Source organism: Pan troglodytes, chromosome 14 (genome assembly GCF_028858775.2).
Source record: "Pan troglodytes isolate AG18354 chromosome 14, NHGRI_mPanTro3-v2.0_pri, whole genome shotgun sequence".
NCBI classification, from domain to species: domain Eukaryota; kingdom Metazoa; phylum Chordata; class Mammalia; order Primates; family Hominidae; genus Pan; species Pan troglodytes.
The window spans coordinates 55,763,460-55,786,094 of record NC_072412.2 but is presented as its reverse complement, the minus strand read 5'-3'; the positions used below and the strand labels follow the sequence as shown (position 1 = coordinate 55,786,094).

The 22,635-nt window shown below is 40.4% G+C and overlaps 1 pseudogene; it reads right to left on the bottom strand.

Annotated features, from left to right (window-relative positions):
• Nucleotides 1–19,739: 19,739 nt before the first annotated feature.
• Nucleotides 19,740–20,882, bottom strand: LOC742584 (hsc70-interacting protein-like; annotated as a pseudogene).
• Nucleotides 20,883–22,635: the final 1,753 nt, after the last annotated feature.

The window sequence follows — 22,635 nt, the reverse complement described above, 5'->3', positions numbered from 1 at the left end:
GTTACAGAAACTATTTTTTTTTAATATCTGAATTTTAGTGTGTGTCAGTTAGAAATTCTGTGCCAAGTATGGAATCCTTCAATGGAGGTAGCTTATGTGGGTAGAGGTTTATTGCATTCACATGTCAAACAATAAGGCTTATTACTTCATGGTCAGAAAATAGCTGCCTCAGGTCCAGGCAATACATTTGTTTTCAAGCCAAGATGAAGGGGCAAGCAGCACAGCAGTTTCTCTGCTCTTTTATCAAGAGCACAAAAGCTTTCCCAGGAGTCTTCCTTCCCCATTCCCTTCTTCCCAGTGGACTTCTGCTGCTTAAATCTTACTGGTCAGAACAAGGTTACTCAGCCACCCCTAGCTGCAGGGAAGCTATCCTTATCCTTAATAGAAGATATTCTGATTGGCTGAAACCAGTCAAGATCCATTGCCCGGGCTGAGTACATTGCTGCCAATATATGAACAAACTCTGGGTTCTGTTAGGGAGGAAGACTTGGGTAATGGAGAATGGGCAAGCTGGCAGCAGAGTCTGGTGCAGTTTAAGTCAATATTTCTAACCCCAATTTACACAGCAGATAAAAAGTAAAAGGACTATTTTAAATGGAAAAGAGCCAAGATTGGCATTTGCTTGCCAGAGCATAAGATGGAAATGCAGGAAGAGCCTGGAAGTGTCTCTCATATCTAAGGCAGAATGCTACCAGGGATACAGACGAGTAGGGCCTGGACGTCTTAGCTGCTGCTGGACCTCCAGGTCCCACCGGCCATCATGCTGACTGAACAGCCACTGTAAGAACAGGAAATGGGGTACAGACAATGAAGTCCAATGTTAAAGAGGTTTCCCTGTCCAGGAAAACAAAGGAACAATAGACTCTTACGCTTAATATCTTAAGAGTTTTGTGGTGCTTTCTGAGGACCTGAGGCCCACTTGCTCTTCCCTTAGGACATAGCTCATGTTTCATAAAGCTGGGGTGAGCAGTAGGACTGAGAAGAAAAGTGAGAAGATTCCTCCTTCCCTGCCTCTAATGAACAAACCTTGGGACTAGCAAAGGTTAATTACTTGCCTGATCCAGGCTTATTCCTTGAAAAGGAGCTGAATGACTAAACATTTGTGAACATTGAGTCGCACGGCCCATCAGCAAATGGAGCCTGCCCTACTCTAACCAGGCACATGACCATCACCTGGGCAATGGACTAATTGTAGGACTGATGCTGGATTCAGAAAAAAAGCAAGTCAGAGCTGTTCAGGAGGCTACAGGGGCTGGGGGAGTGAGAATTACAACTAAACAGGACTTAAATGTAAAATTAAAAGTTCCACATTAGCTTTTCTGAAATAAAATATAAGTCTTTTATTTGAATAAGCTGAATAAATGCAAATGATATCAGGCAGAAAAGATCTGAGATTTGTCTATCCACTGCAAAAATTACACATGTGAATTGTTTATTCTTCTAGTGAAACATATCTAATGCTTTTCCCCTCTCATAATATTAACTTGTTTAAAGAACATTTATACGATAACATCTTGAGTTCTTTGTTTTCTAGGTTTCTCAATCAAAGTTCTCTTCTTGAAGTCTTTGTGAAAAAAAAAATTGCTGCCTCTTTAAACTACTGCTCAGGCATGAAAATGTTTAACTAATTTCATTTTCTTGATAAAGTTTATCTGTGATCAGAACTGAGTCATACCAGAAATACTTCTATAAGATTTGACCTTTTACTTAAATCCCACATTGAGATAATATACTCAAAATGGTTATCAATAAGACCTTTGTTTTTTAAAGCACATCTGAAATAAATCACTTTTTAAAAGCAGAAAACTGTTTTCAATTAAGTCTTTTACAGGCAATCAGCTTGAAAGTTATACTTGCCCTTGTATTTTTTATATATATAAATTATGCCCAAGAGTGCCATGATAGCAGCATTATGCTAACTATGCCTTACCTTTGTATTTACTTCTTGTCAAAATAAGCTTTACAAATTAATTGGTTTTAGAGTGCTTTATGACCAATAATGACTGCATTATACTAGTCCCAGAGTAAAAGCAATGCAAGCAGCAACTACTTTTTCTTGTTATTGAGAAACACCTAGTCTAATTAGATAAGGATAATTAATTCTTAATTTCTTCTGATGAAGAGTTTTCTTGCAGTAGAACAACTTTACCCCATTCCAACAATGTTTATCACTTAGAAAAGCTTTAAAGAGACTTCTGCTTGAGTCTCTGACCCAAGTAATTCTGTGATACCTACACAGGGCTAACTACTAGGCTTGGCCTCCTGTATGTTTTAACCACCTCACCCTTTCATCAGTGAATCCTATCTGCTCTTCAGATGCTGGGAGCATACTAGATAAGTAGATAATTTTAAAAGTATCCATTCAAAAATAGGCATTTCATGCCTATAATCCCAGCATTTTGAGAGGCTGAGGCAGGAGGATTGCTTGAGCCCAGGAGTTTGAAATGCCTGGACAACATAGCAAGATCATGTCTCTGGCTTTAAAAAAAAAAAAAAAAAGGCATTTCTCTTATTTTTTAAGTTTCCCATTTTTCCCCATTTGCTTTCGCCCTAGATCCCATCCATGTCAGTGGCTGCTTTTATTAGTGGCAGATTTTGCATTTTCCTTAGAGATTTACTAAGAACATCCTAGAGGAGCAAAATTCAGAACTAAACAAGAAAAAAAGAACAAAATCCAGGAATACAATAATTATATATATATTTTTATCTAAATTACTATATAATGAGTTTGCTGCTTCTAAAATTAGTGGTAAGGGGCAGTTTTTTAAAAATTAGATCAAGGTTGGAAGAGATGTTTACCCAAAGGACCTAGAGATGAGAAGAGTCAGCATTTGGAAAAAGCTGAGAATCTCATTAGCCCAAAGGGGTGAGTACAAGGCAGGAAAGGAAAAGCAAAGCTGAACTTTGAGAAGTTGGATAGATAGGAGCAAAGAGCAGTCCAGGATAGGGTCTCGAGCAACTAGGACACCCTTTTCCAGTCCCCAACCACATAGAGGAAGGGGAAGAAGAGAAGAACAGTGACCAAGCTGAAAGTCTGAATTGAACGCACAAAAAACAGCAATAAGAATGACCATAGACTTCAGATAAAGCCATTCTTCCTCTCAAGTCTTTCTTTTGGACCAGTTACTGGGCCCAAGATCTCTGAGAAGTTTTGCCACAGAAGTAACATCATTACAACATGTTAGCATCCGGGTTAACTGGATTAAGAATATTAGGAGCTACATCTCCAGCCCTCTTGGATAAGCCACCTGCAAATGAAAGAGCCCCATACCTAGAACTTGCCACCCAAAAGATATGTCCCTGTGCTGTGGCCCAAACAGCTCCACCAACTGGACGAACCTATAACTTGTTGACAGCTTTCTCTCTCTGGTTCTCAGATGAGCAATGATGATAAAACAAAACCAAAAGACATCTTATTGAGGAAGATCAGCTCCAGTGGATTTCTCTGAGACAACCCAAGTTAGATGGAGCTAATGGGAAAAAACACAGGAATTCTTTAAACTATCATTCAAGCAAAACATCTCTCCTAACTGTTCCTTTTAAAGTAGCTAGACCTGTTAGAGATTTTATTGAGTGGATATAAGCACTTTCTACAGAAACTTTTTTTTTAAAGTACATCACCTTTTCATAGAACAGAGGAAGAGCTGTCACATCAGTTCCTGATGCCAAGCACAGCAATATAAAGTATATACCCTACGAGTTAGATGAAGCAGAGGAAAGGGATCAAGAGATTAATATACCTCTTTGACAAAAGCACCCAAAATAAATAATTTTATTATTTATTGCAATTCTCTAATGCCTTATTTTTCACTGAGCTCTAAAAACATGATCATATCCATCAAGTAATACCCATATATATGCATGGGAATTCAATTGTAATTTACATGTTCCTATACTCTCCATGGATGCTGTGATGGTTAATTTTAATGTGTCAACTTGACTGGGCCATAGGGTGCCTGGACATTTGGCCAAACACTCTTTTGAGTGTGTCTATAAGAATGTTTGTGGGTGAGATTAACATTTGAATTGGTAGAGTGAGTAAAGCAGATCACCCTCCCTAATGTATGTGGGCTTCATCCAATCAGTTGAAGACTGAACAGAACAAAAAGGCTGAATGAGAGAGAATTCCTTCTGTCTGACTACCTTCAAGCTGGGACATCTGTCTTTTCCTGCTTTTGGACTCAAACTGAAATATCAGCTCTTCCTCAGTCTTGAGCCTGCAGGGAAGTTTTAGAGTAAAACTTAAGACCCATCAGCTCTCCTGGGTCCCAGTTTAACAACTCACCCTGCAAATCTTTGGACTTTTGGGACTTGTCAAGTTCTACAATCACATGAGCCAATTCCTTATAATGAATGTATTTATATACAGAGAGAGAGAGAGATATGTGTATGTATGTATATATGGAGAACCTATATCACTCCTATTGTTTCTGTTCTGTGGAAAGCCCTGAATAATACAGATGCATCTATAAATTTATAGCAAAGCTGTGTAAAGGATAAAGATATACTAAATCATCTTAGTCATTTTCCTCTCCCCTAGAGCCCTGTGTCCTGCTCTCATCCTGCTAGGAGTAACTCAAAGAATAATTTGGGGTAGAAGTCATCCTCAGACTGGAAAGGAATGAGGCACAGCACCACTACCATGCTCAGAATTAACACCTAAATTTACTACCTTTATATATGGCCTTCTGGAAGCAAATGGTTTTAAACAACTTTATTTCTAAGGAGAGACCAAAAGGAGAAGTGAGGAGTGTGGCTGTGGGCCCACTGTTTGGTAAATACTCTCCTCATAGTGACCTTACTAATTTAATGAAAGTGTGAAGGCAGATGGATCTGGTTTGCAGGGTCTTAGATGACTTTATTGAACACATCATATCAAAGTGAGAACAAGCAATATGTCTCAAGCCAAGATCAAAGAGTTTTAAATAAGCAAAATATTCCTACTAATACGAAAATTTCATTCACCAAAATTCTGGAGCAATGTGGCTTATTCTCACAAGAAAACCCACCAGAGCTAGACAGAACATGTTCCAGAGGACTGCATACACCAGGGAAGGTCAGTGTGGTGTGCAGGGGCACAAAGGATGAGAGAACCACCCAGAGTGAGGACACTGTAGGCAGAGCAAGAGAGAGATTTTCATAGTTGTCATGAGCGGAAACTGGCAAGAAGGAAAGAGGTGTCAAGGAATTGTTTAGGAAGCTTTCTGTATCCTTTCACTATATAAAATCCCTATGCAAAGCCTCCTAAAAATAAAACTTACAGCAAATATTTACATTATTCTTCAAAGTTTCTCAAGTTGGACTGTTGTTTCTTTGAATGTTAAACTACAAAGAGACTGAGCCCATACCAGGAGACCTGGCTTTGTCGGTTACACTGCATTAGACAAAGTCCATCTTCAGACTGCAACATCTTTCCCAATGCCCATCAGCACAGACCTTTCCCATCACTATAACAACCTACAATCCACTGTAAACAGTGGGGTCATCATCAAGAAAAGTGAAAGAACTGAGCTTTGGTATTTTGTGTTGTCTATTTCAGAAGTCTTTCCTTATTTTTATCATTCTTAGTACCTTAGTATCTCAGCACGCATCAACTAACTCTAAAAACAAGACAAAACAAAAAAAAAAGCAAATTGGGTTATGTCCAACATTTTGGCTCCAGGCATGGCTATAGGTTTCCTCTGCAATGTCTCAGACCAATAGAAAGATTACATAGACGCTATATAGCAAATGTAGAGAAGGTTACAAATCCCAGCTTAACCTACAATTTCATCACCTGAGAAAACTAGAAAATATTTTAGGTTAAAAAAGAAAAGGAAAACAGACTGTAACCAGTCTGTGAATTACCTATCACAAAAGACACTATAAAGAGGAATCAGACACTACTGTTGTATAATATCTTAGGTCACAGTTACATTCAAAAGTCAGCACTTAGGACTAAAATTACATATCTTCAAAATTAACCCTTGAAAATCCCTAAGGAAGGCACCATGTTGGAGACACATTTCTCAGTTAAGTCCAACACATCCAGATTTTCCTCCAAAGTTGGAACAAATGACTATGACTTTGGTTGAGACCAGAGACCTAGCTTCCACTTAGAGACATGTGGTATTGCCTCTCGGCCTTTTGGCTAAGATCGTGTATAAAGACTATGGCAACAAGTTGTATCAATAAATATTAGAATTATACTTGGCACAATGAAAACGTCACACTCTGAGCTGCACATGGCAACAAAAATGATAAAGGTAACAACAGGTTCTTTTCTATCATCTTCTGCATACTCTAGGGAAAACACTCACTGGCTGGAATGGAAAGTAAAATTATATCATATAACGGAATTTGTTTAAGCTACACATACATTTTTTGGAGACTTGACTGTATTCTGAAGGAAAAAAGCATGGAAAAGAAGGAACATCAAACTGGTGGACTTGACCTGAATACCCACTGTCGCTCACTCTAAATCTATTTGGATGTTTAGCCTCACAGCAAATGCACCTGGCTGAAAGTCTATAAAGAAACCATTCTGTCCTTAGAGTCTCAGAATTATCCTTAAGGTAGAGAAAGGAGACGGTGCCTCTAGACTTGATGTTGCCCCAGAAGTTAATTTAAGAAAACACCTGAAGGAGGAGCCAAGATGGCCGAATAGGAACAGCTCCGGTCTACAGCTCCCAGCGTAAGCGACGCAGAAGACGGGTGATTTCTGCATTTCCATCTGAGGTACCGGGTTCATCTCACTAGGGAGTGCCAGACAGTGGGCGCAGGTCAGTGGGTGCGCGCACCGTGCGCAAGCCAAAGCAGGGCGAGGCATTGCCTCACTTGGGAAGCGCAAGGGGTCAGGGAGTTCCCTTTCCGAGTCAAAGAAAGGGGTGACGGACTCACCTGGAAAATCGGGTCACTCCCACCCGAATACTGCGCTTTTCGGACCAGCTTAAAAAACGGCGCACTACGAGATTATATCCCGCACCTGGCTCGGAGGGTCCTACGCCCACGGAGTCTCGCTGGTTGCTAGCACAGCAGTCTGAGATCAAACTGCAAGGCGGCAGCGAGGCTGGGGGAGGGGCGCCCGCCATTGCCCAGGCTTGATTAGGTAAACAAAGCAGCCGGGAAGCTCGAACTGGGTGGAGCCCACCACAGCTCAAGGAGGCCTGCCTGCCTCTGTAGGCTCCACCTCTGGGGGCAGGGCACAGACAAACAAAAAGACAGCAGTAACCTCTGCAGACTTAAATGTCCCTGTCTGACAGCTTTGAAGAGAGCAGTGGTTCTCCCAGCACGCAGCTGGAGATCTGAGAACCGGCAGACTGCCTCCTCAAGTGGGTCCCTGACCCCTGACCCCCGAGCAGCCTAACTGGGAGGCACCCCCCAGTAGGGGCAGACTGACACCTCACACGGCAGGGTACTCCAACAGACCTGCAGCTGAGGGTCCTGTCCGTTAGAAGGAAAACTAACAAACAGAAAGGACATCCACACGAAAAACCCATCTGTACATCATCATCAAAGACCAAAAGTAGATAAAACCACAAAGATGGGGAAAAAACAGAAGAGAAAAACGGGAAACTCTAAAACGCAGAGTGCTTCTCCTCCTCCAAAGGAACGCAGTTCCTCACCAGCAACGGAACAAAGCTGGATGGAGAATGACTTTGACGAGCTGAGAGAAGAAGGCTTCAGACGATCAAATTACTCTGAGCTACGGGAGGACATTCAAACCAAAGGCAAAGAAGTTGAAAACTTTGAAAAAAATTTAGAAGAATGTATAACTAGAATAACCAATACAGAGAAGTGCTTAAAGGAGCTGATGGAGCTGAAAACCAAGGCTCGAGAACTACGTGAAGAATGCAGAAGCCTCAGGAGCCGATGTGATCAACTGGAAGAAAGGGTATCAGCGATAGAAGATCAAATGAATGAAATGAAGCAAGAGGGGAAGTTTAGAGAAAAAAGAATAAAAAGAAATGAGCAAAGCCTCCAAGAAATATGGAACTATGTGAAAAGACCAAATCTACATCGGATTGGTGTACCTGAAAGTGATGGGGAGAATGGAACCAAGTTGGAAAACACACTGCAGGATATTTTCCAGGAGAACTTCCCCAATCTAGCAAGGCAGGCCAACGTTCAGATTCAGGAAATACAGAGAACGCCACAAAGATACTCCTCGAGAAGAGCAACTCCAAGACACATAATTGTCAGATTCACCAAAGTGGAAATGAAGGAAAAAATGTTAAGGGCAGCCAGAGAGAAAGGTCGGGTTAACATCAAAGGGAAGCCCATCAGACTAACAGCGGATCTCTTGGCAGAAACCCTACAAGCCAGAAGAGAGTGGGGGCCAATATTCAACATTCTTAAAGAAAAGAATTTTCAACCCAGAATTTCATATCCAGCCAAACTAAGCTTCATAAGTGAAGGAGAAATAAAATACTTTACAGACAAGCAAATGCTGAGAGATTTTGTCACCACCAGGCCTGCCCTAAAAGAGCTCCTGAAGGAAGCGCTAAACATGGAAAGGAACAACCAGTACCAGCCACTGCAAAATCATGCCAAAATGTAAAGACCATCGAGACTAGGAAGAAACTGCATCAACTAACGAGCAAAATAACCAGCTAACATCATAATGACGGGATCAAATTCACACATAACCATATTAACTTTAAATGTAAATGGACTAAATGCTCCAATTAAAAGACACAGACTGGCAAATTGGATAAAGAGTCAAGACCCATCAGTGTGCTGTATTCAGGAAACCCATCTCATGTGCAGAGACACACATAGGCTCAAAATAAAAGGATGGAGGAAGATCTACCAAGCAAATGGAAAACAAAAAAAAGGCAGGGGTTGCAATCCTAGTCTCTGATAAAATAGACTTTAAACCAACAAAGATCAAAAGAGACAAAGAAGGCCATTACATAATGGTAAAGGGATCAATTCAACAAGAAGAGCTAACTATCCTAAATATATATGCACCCAATACAGGAGCACCCAGATTCATAAAGCAAGTCCTGAGTGACCTACAAAGAGACTTAGACTCCCACACATTAATAATGGGAGACTTTAACACCCCACTGTCAACATTAGACAGACCAACGAGACAGAAAGTCAACAAGGATACCCAGGAATTGAACTCAGCTCTGCACCAAGCAGACCTAATAGACATCTACAGAACTCTCCACCCCAAATCAACAGAATATACATTTTTTTCAGCACCACACCACACCTATTCCAAAATTGACCACATACTTGGAAGTAAAGCTCTCCTCAGCAAATGTAAAAGAACAGAGATTGTAACAAACTATCTCTCAGACCACAGTGCAATCAAACTAGAACTCAGAATTAAGAATCTCACTCAAAACTGCTCAACTACATGGAAACTGAACAACCTGCTCCTGAATGACTACTGGATACATAACGAAATGAAGGCAGAAATAAAGATGTTCTTTGAAACCAATGAGAACAAAGACACAACATACCAGAATCTCTGGGACACATTCAAAGCAGTGTGTAGAGGGAAATTTATAGCACTAAATGCCCACAAGAGAAAGCAGGAAAGATCCAAAATTGACACCCTAACATCACAATTAAAAGAACTAGAAAAGCAAGAGCAAACACATTCAAAAGCTAGCAGAAGGCAAGAAATAACTAAAATGAGAGCAGAACTGAAGGAAATAGAGACACAAAAAACCCTTCAAAAAATTAATGAATCCAGGAGCTGGTTTTTTGAAAGGATCAACAAAATTGATAGACCGCTAGCAAGACTAATAAAGAAAAAAAGAGAGAAGAATCAAATAGACACAATAAAAAATGATAAAGGGGATATCACCACCAATCCCACAGAAATACAAACTACCATCAGAGAATACTACAAACACCTCTACGCAAATAAACTAGAAAATCTAGAAGAAATGGATAAATTCCTCGACACATACACTCTCCCAAGACTAAACCAGGAAGAAGTTGAATCTCTGAATAGATCAATAACAGGAGCTGAAATTGTGGCAATAATCAATAGTTTACCAACCAAAAAGAGTCCAGGACCAGATGGATTCACAGCCGAATTCTACCAGAGGTACAAGGAGGAACTGGTACCATTCCTTCTGAAACTATTCCAATCAATAGAAAAAGAGGGAATCCTCCCTAACTCATTTTATGAGGCCAGCATCATTCTGATACCAAAGCCGGGCAGAGACACAACCAAAAAAGAGAATTTTAGACCAATATCCTTGATGAACATTGATGCAAAAATCCTCAATAAAATACTGGCAAAACGAATCCAGCAGCACATCAAAAAGCTTATCCACCATGATCAAGAGGGCTTCATCCCTGGGATGCAAGGCTGGTTCAATATACGCAAATCAATAAATGTAATCCAGCAAATGTAAAACAGAGCCAAAGACAAAAACCACATGATTATCTCAATAGATGCAGAAAAGGCCTTTGACAAAATTCAACAACCCTTCATGCTAAAAACTCTCAATAAATTAGGTATTGATGGGACGTATTTCAAAATAATAAGAGCTATCTATGACAAACCCACAGCCAATATCATACTAAATGGGCAAAAACTGGAAGCATTCCCTTTGAAAACTGGCACAAGACAGGGATGCCCTCTCTCACCGCTCCTATTCAACATAGTGTTGGAAGTTCTGGCCAGGGCAATTAGGCAGGAGAAGGAAATAAAGGGTATTCAATTAGGAAAAGAGGAAGTCAAATTGTCCCTATTTGCAGACGACATGATTGTATATCTAGAAAACCCCATTGTCTCAGCCCAAAATCTCCTTAAGCTGATAAGCAACTTCAGAAAAGTCTCAGGATACAAAATCAATGTACAAAAATCACAAGCATTCTTATACACCAACAACAGACAAACAGAGAGCCAAATCATGAGTGAACTCCCATTCACAATTGCTTCAAAGAGAATAAAATACCTAGGAATCCAACTTACAAGGGATGTGAAGGACCTCTTCAAGGAGAACTACAAACCACTGCTCAATGAAATAAAAGAGGATACAAACAAATGGAATAACATTCCATGCTCATGGGTAGGAAGAATCAATATCGTGAAAATGGCCATACTGCCCAAGGTAATTTTATAGATTCAATGCCATCCCCATCAAGCTACCAATGCCTTTCTTCACAGAATTGGAAAAAACTACTTTAAAGTTCATATGGAACCAAAAAAGGGCCCGCATCGCCAAGGCAATCCTAAGCCAAAAGAACAAAGCTGGAGGCATCACACTACCTGACTTCAAACTATACTACAAGGCTACAGTAACCAAAACAGCATGGTACTGGTACCAAAACAGAGATATAGATCAATGGAACAGAACAGAGCCCTCAGAAATAACGCCGCATATCTACAACTATCTGATCTTTGACAAACCTGAGAAAAACAAGAAATGGGGAAAGGATTCCCTATTTAATAAATGGTGCTGGGAAAACTGGCTAGCCATATGTAGAAAGCTGAAACTGGATCCCTTCCTTACACCTTATACAAAAATCAATTCAAGATGGATTAAAGACTTAAACGTTAGACCTAAAACCATAAAAACCCTAGAAGAAAACCTAGGCATTACCATTCAGGACATAGGCATGGGCAAGGACTTCATGTCTAAAACACCAAAAGCAATGGCAATAAAAGACAAAATTGACAAATGGGATCTAATTAAACTAAAGAGCTTCTGCACAGCAAAAGAAACTACCATCAGAGTGAACAGGCAACCTACAAAATGGGAGAAAATTTTGCAACCTACTCATCTGACAAAGGGCTAACATCCAGAATCTACAATGAACTCCAACAAATTTACAAGAAAAAAACAAACAACCCCATCAAAAAGTGGGCAAAGGACATGAACAGACACTTCTCAAAAGAAGACATTTATGCAGCCAAAAAACACATGAAAAAATGCTCATCATCACTGGCCATCAGAGAAATGCAAATCAAAACCACAATGAGATACCATCTCACACCAGTTAGAATGGCAATCATTACAAAGTCAGGAAACAACAGGTGCTGGAGAGGATGTGGAGAAATAGGAACACTTTTACACTGTTGGTGGGACTGTAAACTAGTTCAACCATTGTGGAAGTCAGTGTGGTGATTCCTCAGGGATCTAGAACTAGAAATACCATTTGACCCAGCATATACCCAAAGGACTATAAATCATGCTGCTATAAAGACACATGCACATGTATGTTTATTGTGGCATTATTCACAATAGCAAAGACTTGGAACCAACCCAAATGTCCAACAATGATAGACTGGATAAAGAAAATGTGGCACATATACACCATGGAATACTATGCAGCCATAAAAAATGATGAGTTCATGTCCTTTGTAGGGACATGGATGAAATTGGAAATCATCATTCTCAGTAAACTATCACAAGAACAAAAAACCAAACGCTGCATATTCTCACTCATAGGTGGGAATTGAACAATGAGATCACATGGACACAGGAAGGGGAATATCACACTCTGGGGACTGTGGTGGGGTGGGGGGAGTGGGGAGGGATAGCATTGGGAGATATACCTAATGCTAGATGACGAGTTAGTGGGTGCAGCGTACCAGCATGGCACATGTATACATATGTAACTAACCTGCACAATGTGCACATGTACCCTAAAACTTAAAGTATAATTAAAAAAAAAAAAACCCTAACAAAAAAAAGAAAAGAAAACACCTAAGAAAAGCCACAGTCTGTTTTCCACTGACTTAACAGGTAGTTGTGGCCATATGAAGGCCAGAAATGACAATGGGAACAGACACAAGCCATGTTTTTAAAAACTGAGAAGTTAAAAGAGAGCACTTCCCAGTTTCAGAGTCAAGAGTTCGCAACTCATCCTAACAATGCTAGAACAAGGAGATGTGACATGAGCACACTTTAAACACCTTAGTTTATAAAGTATTAGAAACCCAGCTGGGGCACTGAGCAGCTGCTCTTCTAAGAAAGCTCTTTGGGGCTGGGAATGGTGGCTCATGCCTGTAATCCCAGCATTTTGGGAAGCCAATCTGGGTGGATCACTTGAGGCCAGGAGTTCAAGATCAGCTTGGCCAACATGGCAAAACCCTGTCTCCACTAAAAGTACAAAAATTAGCCAGGTGCAGTGGTTCCTGCCTGTAGTCCCAGCTACTCAGAAGGCTGAGGCAGGAGAATCACTTGAACCTGGGAGTTGGAGGTTGCAATGAGCTGAGGCAGCACCACTGTGTGAGACTCTGTCTCCAAAAAAAAAAAACAAAAACAAAAACAAACAAACAAAAAAACTCTTTGGCAACCTATGACCATCAGCCCTATCCTAGCATCAAGACCGGCAGAGGCAGGTACCTATGTCTGCATTTGAGAGAAGTTGTATAGGAATCTGGTTCAGAAGCATCCTTTGTAATTCCCGTTCTCTGTCCTTCAATTGCCATCAGTTCAGTGCAGCCTTGAACTGTAATCCCCAAACTAGCCCTTGTCTTTTCCCCTGAGTTAGCAAGAAAAAGCAGAGCAACAATGGAACCATGAGAAGGAGAGGAAAGGAGATGAAGAATTAAGGTCTGAAGAGGTAAACAGACATGGAGGCTGCACCAGAAATGGCCTAGCATGACTGCCACCTCCTGCTGCATTCATGTACTCACTCAACAAATACTGATTGGGTGTCTAATATGTGCACAATATTCTCTTGAACATTTCTCATGTTAGACTGTCTTAAAGGGGGATTACTTCCAGCACCTTTTTTATTAAGGCTCACTGCCTCATCTTGGGAGTAAGCATGGGCTTTTCTTTATGGAGAGTCATGCTACTTACCCCACCTTCACACAATCAGAGGCTCCTAGCCTGGGAGGTAATGAAAAGAAGAGGAGAATTCAACCACAGCTGTAGGAGAATTGCCTCAGATATGGTAAGCTTCCCAAATCAAAGCAGGGACTGAGTTCATGGCATTTGGTGTCCCCCCTACCCACCCAAAAAACAAACAAACAAACAAACAAACAATCTTCATCTTCCCTGCAGATCCCTGGAGGGACAGTTTTAGAAGAGAAATCTGAGAACACTTAGGGAAGTCAATGAGGGTAATTTATAGTAATACAAGAGATTTTTGAGTTCAGAGATCGACAACAGCATCTCTAAGATTTCAACCCAAGTTGACACATACAGCAAGGGTTGTATGGTGAGACAGATGGAGGATCCATTTCGTCTTCTCTTAGAAGAAAGATGCCTGCTGTCCAAGGGCTATTTCTCAAATAGCCCTTATTCTCCCTGTGGCTGAGCAAATGACGAAAATGTTGTTCCAAAGCCACCAAATTCATCTTTTCTTTGGTCGAGCAAAAATGTGCCCATTTGTGACAGTGCAGGTTTAGGCAGTTCGAAAACAAGATCACAGGCAAGGAAATCCAGCCATGATTTTCTGAAAGCCATCCTCAAGATTGAAGCTAGGGTCTGTCTTGGCTGTCCTTGACATTTTGTTTGTCTATCTTTCTTTTTTGTCAAAAACTGTATCTATTTTTTTAAAGTAATAGCCCCAACAAGATAATGACCTGATGTAACTGTACCTACATGAGACAATGCTGAGAGCAGAAAATCCAAGAGTACCCAGACCAGGGATCCAAGCAGAGTGTCCTGCTGAAAGCAGACGATAATGCCTATCTCATCTCAGGTAATGTTTTGTTCCAAAAACACTCCACTCAAGTAGTCTTGTTATTTTATTTTATTTTATTTTTAATGTTTTTTTTTTTTTGAGACAGGATCTTGCTCTGTTGCTCAGGCTGGAGTACAGTGGCACGATCATAGCTCACTGCAGCCTCGACCTCCCAGGCTCAAGTGATCCTCCCACCTCAGCCTCCCAAGTAGCTTGGACTACAGGTACAGGCATGTGCCACGACGCCCTGCTAATTTTTTAATTTTTTGTAGAGACGGGGTTTCACCATGTTGCCAAGGCTGGTCTTGAACTCCTGACCTCAAGTAATCCTCCCACCTTGATCTCCCAAAGTGCTGGGATTACAGGCATGAGCCACCACCCCCAGCCTTGTCTGGTTATTTATCTCATTAAATGAAGCACTAAATCATGGTAAAACCATAAAGCACAGTGCAAAATAACTTATTATTATTATTATTCCATTGCCTTGAGTCTGATTTGGAAAAATCATTTTAATGGTACGAACACTGAGAAACAGAACTGCCAATTACCTTACTCTAACCCATAGTTTATTAGTTATGTGCTTATAGCAGAGGAAAAAGTTATGTACAGACCCGTTTAAGAGCCTAAAATACAAAGTTTGAGGTGAAGGGGAAGAGGAAGATTTGGAATAAAAGAGGACAGACTTCCAATCCCTTCTATGTGGATTTCCAGGGAAGTGACAAGCGGAATACAAAAACAGGGAAAAGCTTTTATCAGTACTGGAAACTAGAGAGGGCATATACACTGTCAAAAATGTTGAGGAATTTCTGGATGCACTACAGAGGCACAGAGCCCTGACCCCACCTCCTACCCCCAACACACAATTCCTTCCCACACACATATACATACAGAAGTCAGTGGAAGAGACCCTCATAAAAGGCCACTAGCACTTCCTTACATGGAAGGTGGGTGCAGACCAAGGGGTGGGCAGTCACATGATGTCCACCTAGAAACTTCCCTTGGAAGGGGGGCCGCATGGTCATTTAGGCAGAGGAGTAGAGTTCCTGGCAGAGATGGTCCATCTGCCCCAAGATAAAGTTGCCAACGATGTCAGTCTAAAACTGCTTCTTCACTCTCTGCACCCCCATTCCCACAGGTTCTGGACCTCTGATGAAGTGATGCAAATTTACATCAAATGTAAATATTCCCTGTTCTTGTCATTTGAACCTGAAGGATTTGTGCAGTTCCCCATATCAATTTCTGCTAGATCTCACCTCAACTCCTACTTTATTACAAGATAGTAAGCAATAACACAGCTTTGTCTATAAGGATGAACAAATACAGTAAAAGCCTGTATAGCCAACCTGCACTAAATGACTATACATTTAACCAGTGCTCCCTATGTCCTCAGGGAAACATACTGGCTGATACCAGGCATGCTCAGTGCTCCTGGCTCGCAGCCTTCTCCCTCGTAAGCCTGTAGGCTTCTACTCCCAGCAATTGCATGGTTCGCTTACCAACAGGCAATTGATAGAAAAGTTGTGCCACTTGTATTTGTTATTATAATCATATTTAATTAAATATTTTGTCTGATGAATGTGACAATGAAAATAGTTACATTAAAAAATAGGTTGAATCCTTTTAAAGAATCAATACAGATATGTTGCTAAGATAATCTGCTCTTAAACTGTATATGACAAGTGTTAATGGCAGGGAAAAATAGTAAAAATACACCAGGATTCTTTACTCATTGTATCACAGTGTCTTTAAGATCTTGCTCCTGTCTAAAGAAACTGAAACTGGAAATCATAGGTAATTCATAATGAGTATGGTTTATGAAAGAGAGATGATATGAATAATTAGTGGACCCATTTTGGAAGAAAATGTCTTGATCCTAAAGGATTGGTTAATAGAATGCACATTGGAGTTTTATTTTAAAAGATGTGTCTATATTGTTTTTATGATTCTACACCTTAACCAGCTTCTTTAGATTAACCAAGCAACTACTGATTCTGAGCACAAGATGTAAGAAGGCTACTCCCAAGAAGCCTACTCACAAGAAGGCTACTCCCAAAAACAAATCAACAGAGCTATTAAAAGAGATTATGGTTTGGCTGGGCACAGTGGCTCATGCCTGTAATCCCAGCATTTTGGGAGGCCAAGGCAGGTGGATCACTTGAGGTCAGGAGTTCCAGACCAGCCTGGCCAACATGATAAAACCCCGTTTCTACTAAAGATACAAAAACTAGCTGGGTGTGGTGGCACATGCCTGTAATCCCAGCTTCTTGGGAGGCTGAGGCGCTGCAATCGCTTAAACCTGGGAGGCAGAAGCTGTAATGAGCCCAGATCGTGTGACTGCACTCCAGCTGGGCAACAAAGCAAGACTCCATCTCAAAAAAAGATATTATGGTTCAAACAGAGAGGATAGACCTGAAAAAAATAGTAGAAAATGCTTCCCTTTGATTTCCTACAAGGGAGAGAAGAAATTTTAAAATGTTTGGAAACTAATTTGCCAAATGATCATCTTCTTACTGACTAACTCAATGAATGAACAATTCACTGAGCAATCATCTGGCAAATACTTTACACAGGGTTTAGAGCAATTTCTCATAGCCATTGCACCAGGGCACAGGAAGGTGCAGAAGCAGAAGCAATAGGGACAGGGGCAAAAGTAATTAAGACAAAAAACAGTGCTTTAAAAAATAAACAAACAAATGGAAAACACTTGACAATCCCATAGAAAATGTTGACCATTCTAAAAATTCTCAGAGTCTGGAATGTGAAAAACAGGCAAAGTTCATATTAAACAGCAGTTGGCCAATGCATGCCCAGGAGGAGAACAGCAGTGACAACAGGGACAAAGTAAAAAATATAAACCTCAATTTTTCAGCAAAATCATTATTTGGTCAAGTGATTTTTGCAGAATTAGCTTTGGTGAGCTGGTCATTTACCAAATGGTCTTTGGTATATTCATGTTGGGTGAAGTAGCCAGCTTCCAAGGTTAAAAGGACAGCCTTCTGGCTTGAGCGAAGGAATCACTTAACTCCAAAGTCAGTTCCATAGGGTAAGGGACAATATCTATTTGGTTTACTCTGCATTTACCCCAAGGCCCAACACATACCAGACACTCAAAAACTATGTTTCATGAATAAATGTTGAAGACTAATAATTAACAAAAAGGTTTTATACATAGGTCAAGGCCCAGAGAGGCAAGAGCCTTGAGTGTTATGCTGTGCATGCTGCGACTTACCCTATCTGTAAAAAGGAACTCATTGAAGGCTTCTGAGCAGCAAAGTAACATGACTGAAAGAAGTGGCAGGAAGAGTAACCTGTTTTTAATTAGCAGAATACACTTAAAGAGAAGAAACTGCAACCCAAATGTCTCTCAGTGGATGAATGAATAAACAAAATGTGGCATAGACATATAATGGAATATTATTCAGCCTTAAAAAGGAAGGAAATTCTGAAACATGCTACAACATAGATGAACTTTGAGGACATTATGCAAAGTGAAACAAGCCAGCCACAAAAGGACCTATATTGTATACTTCCACTTATATGAGGTACTTTGAGTAGTTAAATTCATAGAGATAGAAAGTAGAATAGTGGCTGCCAGAAGCTGGGAGGAGGGGAAATAGGTAATTAGTGTTTAATGGGTACAGAGTTTCTGTTTAGGAAGATGAAACATTTCTCGAGATGGATGATGGTGATGGTTGCAGAACAATGGGAATATACTTAGTGCCACTGAACTGTGCACTTCAAAATGGTTAAAATGGTCAATTTTATGTTATGTGTATTCTACCACAATACAAATAATCTGGAAGTCAAAGAGAACATGGCTAGATTGGAAAATTGCATTTTTCTATATGACCAGAGCAAACAGTTTTAAGGGTACAAGAGTTGAGTTAGAGTGATCATCAGCAAGTCATGAAGGGCCCTAGCAACTCTGATTAAGGGTGTGGACTTGGTACTGATATTTGAGTAATTCTAACTAAAATGTTCCTACTCATTAATAGGGGGTAAAAGAGGAGAAAACGCTAATAGGATGATTCAAGAAGCTATGTCATTCATGCGTGGTCTAATCCAGGGTCTTGGTAATAGAAACAGAAAGGAAGAAAAGAATGGTTATCAGGCATCACAAAGGAAGTATAGATACTATTTTGATTGATTGGATCGGGGAAGGGGTTGAGAACAAGGAAACATCAAAGTTTTTCACCTGGGGAACTGGAAAATAAATGGTAACATTAAAAGAAAAGGTATGGCCTTAAAGGAAGATGTGGTTTGTAGGTAAAAGCGATGATTTCCCTATTTGACATGTTACATAGGAGGTGACAATGGAAAATCAAAACAGAGAAGTCTAGTAAGCAGCTGGAGATGTCAGAAAATGATGAACAAAGTATAACTAGTTCAAACTACCAAAGGTAGGCTGAGGATAGACCCCTTACCATATAGCAGCTGGTAAATTAATAATAGTCTTCAAATATGGTGGTGAACAAACTGTCTTCATTGAAAATGATTGATTACTAAGAAAGTTGTTGAAAAGGTAATAAAATAACACTACGTACATCCTTCTGCCTAAAATTAGGCCCAGTTTTATTTAGATGAAGTACAATGTCCTCTATATCTCATGGACAATGTCCTGGAATCACATCGCTTACTGAAATACGTTTTGAAATATATGTCCTCAGATGGAGAAGTGGAATCAAAAGAGAAAACTTCAGAATCTATGCTATCAACTTTTCTTTTTTTTATCCTCAAATGAGTTATGTTTGCCTCACACTAATAACTTTTATTTCACTCAAATTAGAGCAATAATCTTCCACACATAAGTATCTTCCCTGCCCAATAATTCAAAGAAAAAAATCCAAAATGATTAGTAAAGAAAAATATAAGAATTAACAGACCCTTTAAATTTGTTTTAAATATTTTGAAGATTTAAAAAGTGTTTAAAGTTTGTAATTCCTAGTAGGAAAACATTATCTGAATGAATACCCTAATGGCAAACCACTGTAAAATGCTTCAGCTGCATTTGGGGGAGAGGGGTAGGGATTATCTTCAAAGCACCCCAGCTCTCTTGATGAGAAGGTCAGAGGTACATTGGTTTGTATTATTGCGACATCCATAATGTGATCTAGGTTGCTTTTCCTTCAGCAAGGGCTTTATTTATCAGAAGGGCGTTATGCTTGACCTCCAAATTTGGCTGACAATTTACTGATGAGATTCATAACCTTTGGGTTGCTCTGGTACTTTGACATATTTGCTGGGTTCTGAGCCACATCCTGAAAGGCCACCATAACTTCTGGATCCTGCATGGCTGCAAGAACCTCTGGATCACTAAGAATTTCATTGAGTCCAGGCATTCCGGCCATTCCAGGTATGCCCCCTCCCATTCCAGCCATTCCTCCAGGAAAATTACCAGGCATTGCCCCAGGAAAGCCACCTGGAAAAGAGCCATACTGAGCTCCTGACTGTCATCTGGCTTCTTCCTCCCTCTGGGCTCTCTCATGCTCTTTTCGAGCCTTCTTAACTCGTTCTATTCTTTCTTTGATCTCTCACTCTTCACGTTTTCGCTCATACTTTCTCTGATGTTCTGCAATTTTCTGTGCCCTAGGTTGAACTTCTTTCAGCATTGCACTAGCATCTTCATCATAATCCAATTTACAGGCAAGGGCAAGATCATGGGCTGCTTCTTCCCAGTGGCCTAGAAGTCTGTGTGCTTTCCCCGGCCCTCTTGTAAGGCTGAGCTGAATCAGGATTTATTTCAATGGCTCTGTCACAGTCTCGGATGGCTGCATTTGGCTTCTGTAATTTGACGAAGACACTGGCCCTCTTGGCATACAAAATGGCCAAGCGAGGATTCAGCTTGATGGCATCTGCGAATAAGTCAATGGCTTTCTGGAGTTCACCATCATTTAGGGCTTCAATAGCAGCCACTTTTTTATCACTTGCCTGATCCATCATCCCCTCTGTTATCTCCGCATTTTCATCTCCCATTTCTCGAGGAGCATCAGTGTCTGGTTCAATCACACCTTCTTTATCAATTTCTAGATCACTTTCCTCACTTGATGGTTCTTCTGCCTTTAAGTCTTCCTCCACCTTACTATCAGGTTTTTCTTCCTTGGTATTTTCTTCTGATTTAGCTTTCTGAGTAGCAGTACTTCCCATGCTCTCCACCCACTCCCTCAGGAAGCGCATTTCCTCGGTGTGCAGAATGCTCGGATCCTTCTTACACATTTTCACAAAGGCCCGAAGCTCGTTCACTTTGCGGGGGTCCATGGTAGGGAGATGGTGGGCGAAGCCGGGGGACTGCGGCCTGGTTCCAGGCCCAGGCGCTGGCTCGGCATGACAGCGCAGAAGGGGGCGGCTGCCTATGCTATCAACTTTTCAAGCCAGGTTTCTCAATCCAGTTTTCTGAAATATTCAACCTGAGGTTGCCTAGTCTAGTATCAATATGCATTCATTCTAACAATATAATGTACAAAGGACTGTAAATACCCTATCCTTTGGTGATACTGTCATTCAACAAACATGTACTAAGAGCTCACTACAGATCCAGAGGCAGAATTAAGAGTGCCAGGAATGCAAAGAGGAATGCCACATATCCCATGCCTTAGAAAACCTCACAGTCTAGAGGGGAAAACAGGGTGAATGAAGCACTGACCCGGACCGAGCACACTTAGAACCTGATCCAGGTTCCTGGAAAAGTCTCCTAATACAAATGCTCACTTATAATGTTTACCTTAGTTTTTAGAAAGATTTGATCATATTAGTCGCTTGATTATAGAAAACCAATTTTTTGTTGTTTTTTCATTTTGTTTTGAGATGGAATCTCACTCTGTCTCCCAGGCTGGAGCGCAGTGGCGCGATCTCGGCTCACTGCAACCTCCGCCTCCCGGGTTCAAGCGATTCTCCTGCCTCAGCCTCCCGAGTAGCTGGGACTGCAGGCACGCATCACCACCCCCAGCTAATTTTTGTATTTTTAGTAGAGATGGGGTTTCACCATGTTGGCCAGGATGGTCTCCATCTCTTCACCTCGTGATCTGCCCGCCTCGGCCTCCCAAAGTGCTGGGATTATAGGCATGAGCCACCGCGCCCGGCCGATTATAGTAAACTGTTAAATCCAATTGTTACATCCTTGGATACATATGTAATATGTAATTATTATAATTATTACTTTAGATTATAGCGAGAGATAGGCAGTTAGCAAGAAAGGAAGGAATGAGCTATCAAGTTACCAAATTATTTTGAAGTTCCTCCCTACTTGAATTTTTAAAACTTTTTCTTTGATTAACCCACAATCAAAAACACTACTCAGTCCCTCCAGCTTTTGCAACTTTTACTGTCTATGTTCTTCAATCCAGCATGTAAAAAAGAAAGATTGATTCATTTTATGAACTAATTATTTCATTAATGTATCCTCAGATATCATGTCGGCTCCTCGAGGATAAGAATCACATCTTACTTTTCTTTTGAGACTCCTATGAGCCTAGAATCGTTCTTATAAATATTTACTTAATCTAATTAAAATAAATTATGTGCTTTAAAATCCTATTACATCATACTGTAGAACACTGCCAAATCAGTAATTAAACATGCCATCCTTGCTTAGTGCCAAATGATTTTTTCATTTTTTGTTGTTTTTTAATATCCAAAGTGTTACTTTTCTTTCTCACAGCTAGTTCCTACAACTCTGGAATTTACACTATTTTCATATTTCCATAATGACACCTGCTGGTAGGAGAAGAATGGATGAACTGCAGGGATTTTATTCAACTACTTATAACCAGCCGTTGTCCAGTCTGAAACAACTAATGTTCCTGCATATACAAAGAGTAAATCTCAATGATTCCAAATACCCAAGTACTAAAAATTTGAAAGAATAAGACAAGTGCTGTTTCAGTACTATTTTCCAACCAGAATTAAAATTTATTCCCATAATCTCTGTCCAAAACAAAATTGCTGCAATTAAGAGTAGTTATTAACAAAGGCCTCAAAATTATCAATTCAATTGTTAAATATTTTACTCCATTTGTAAATTGGCATTTAAATATGACTATT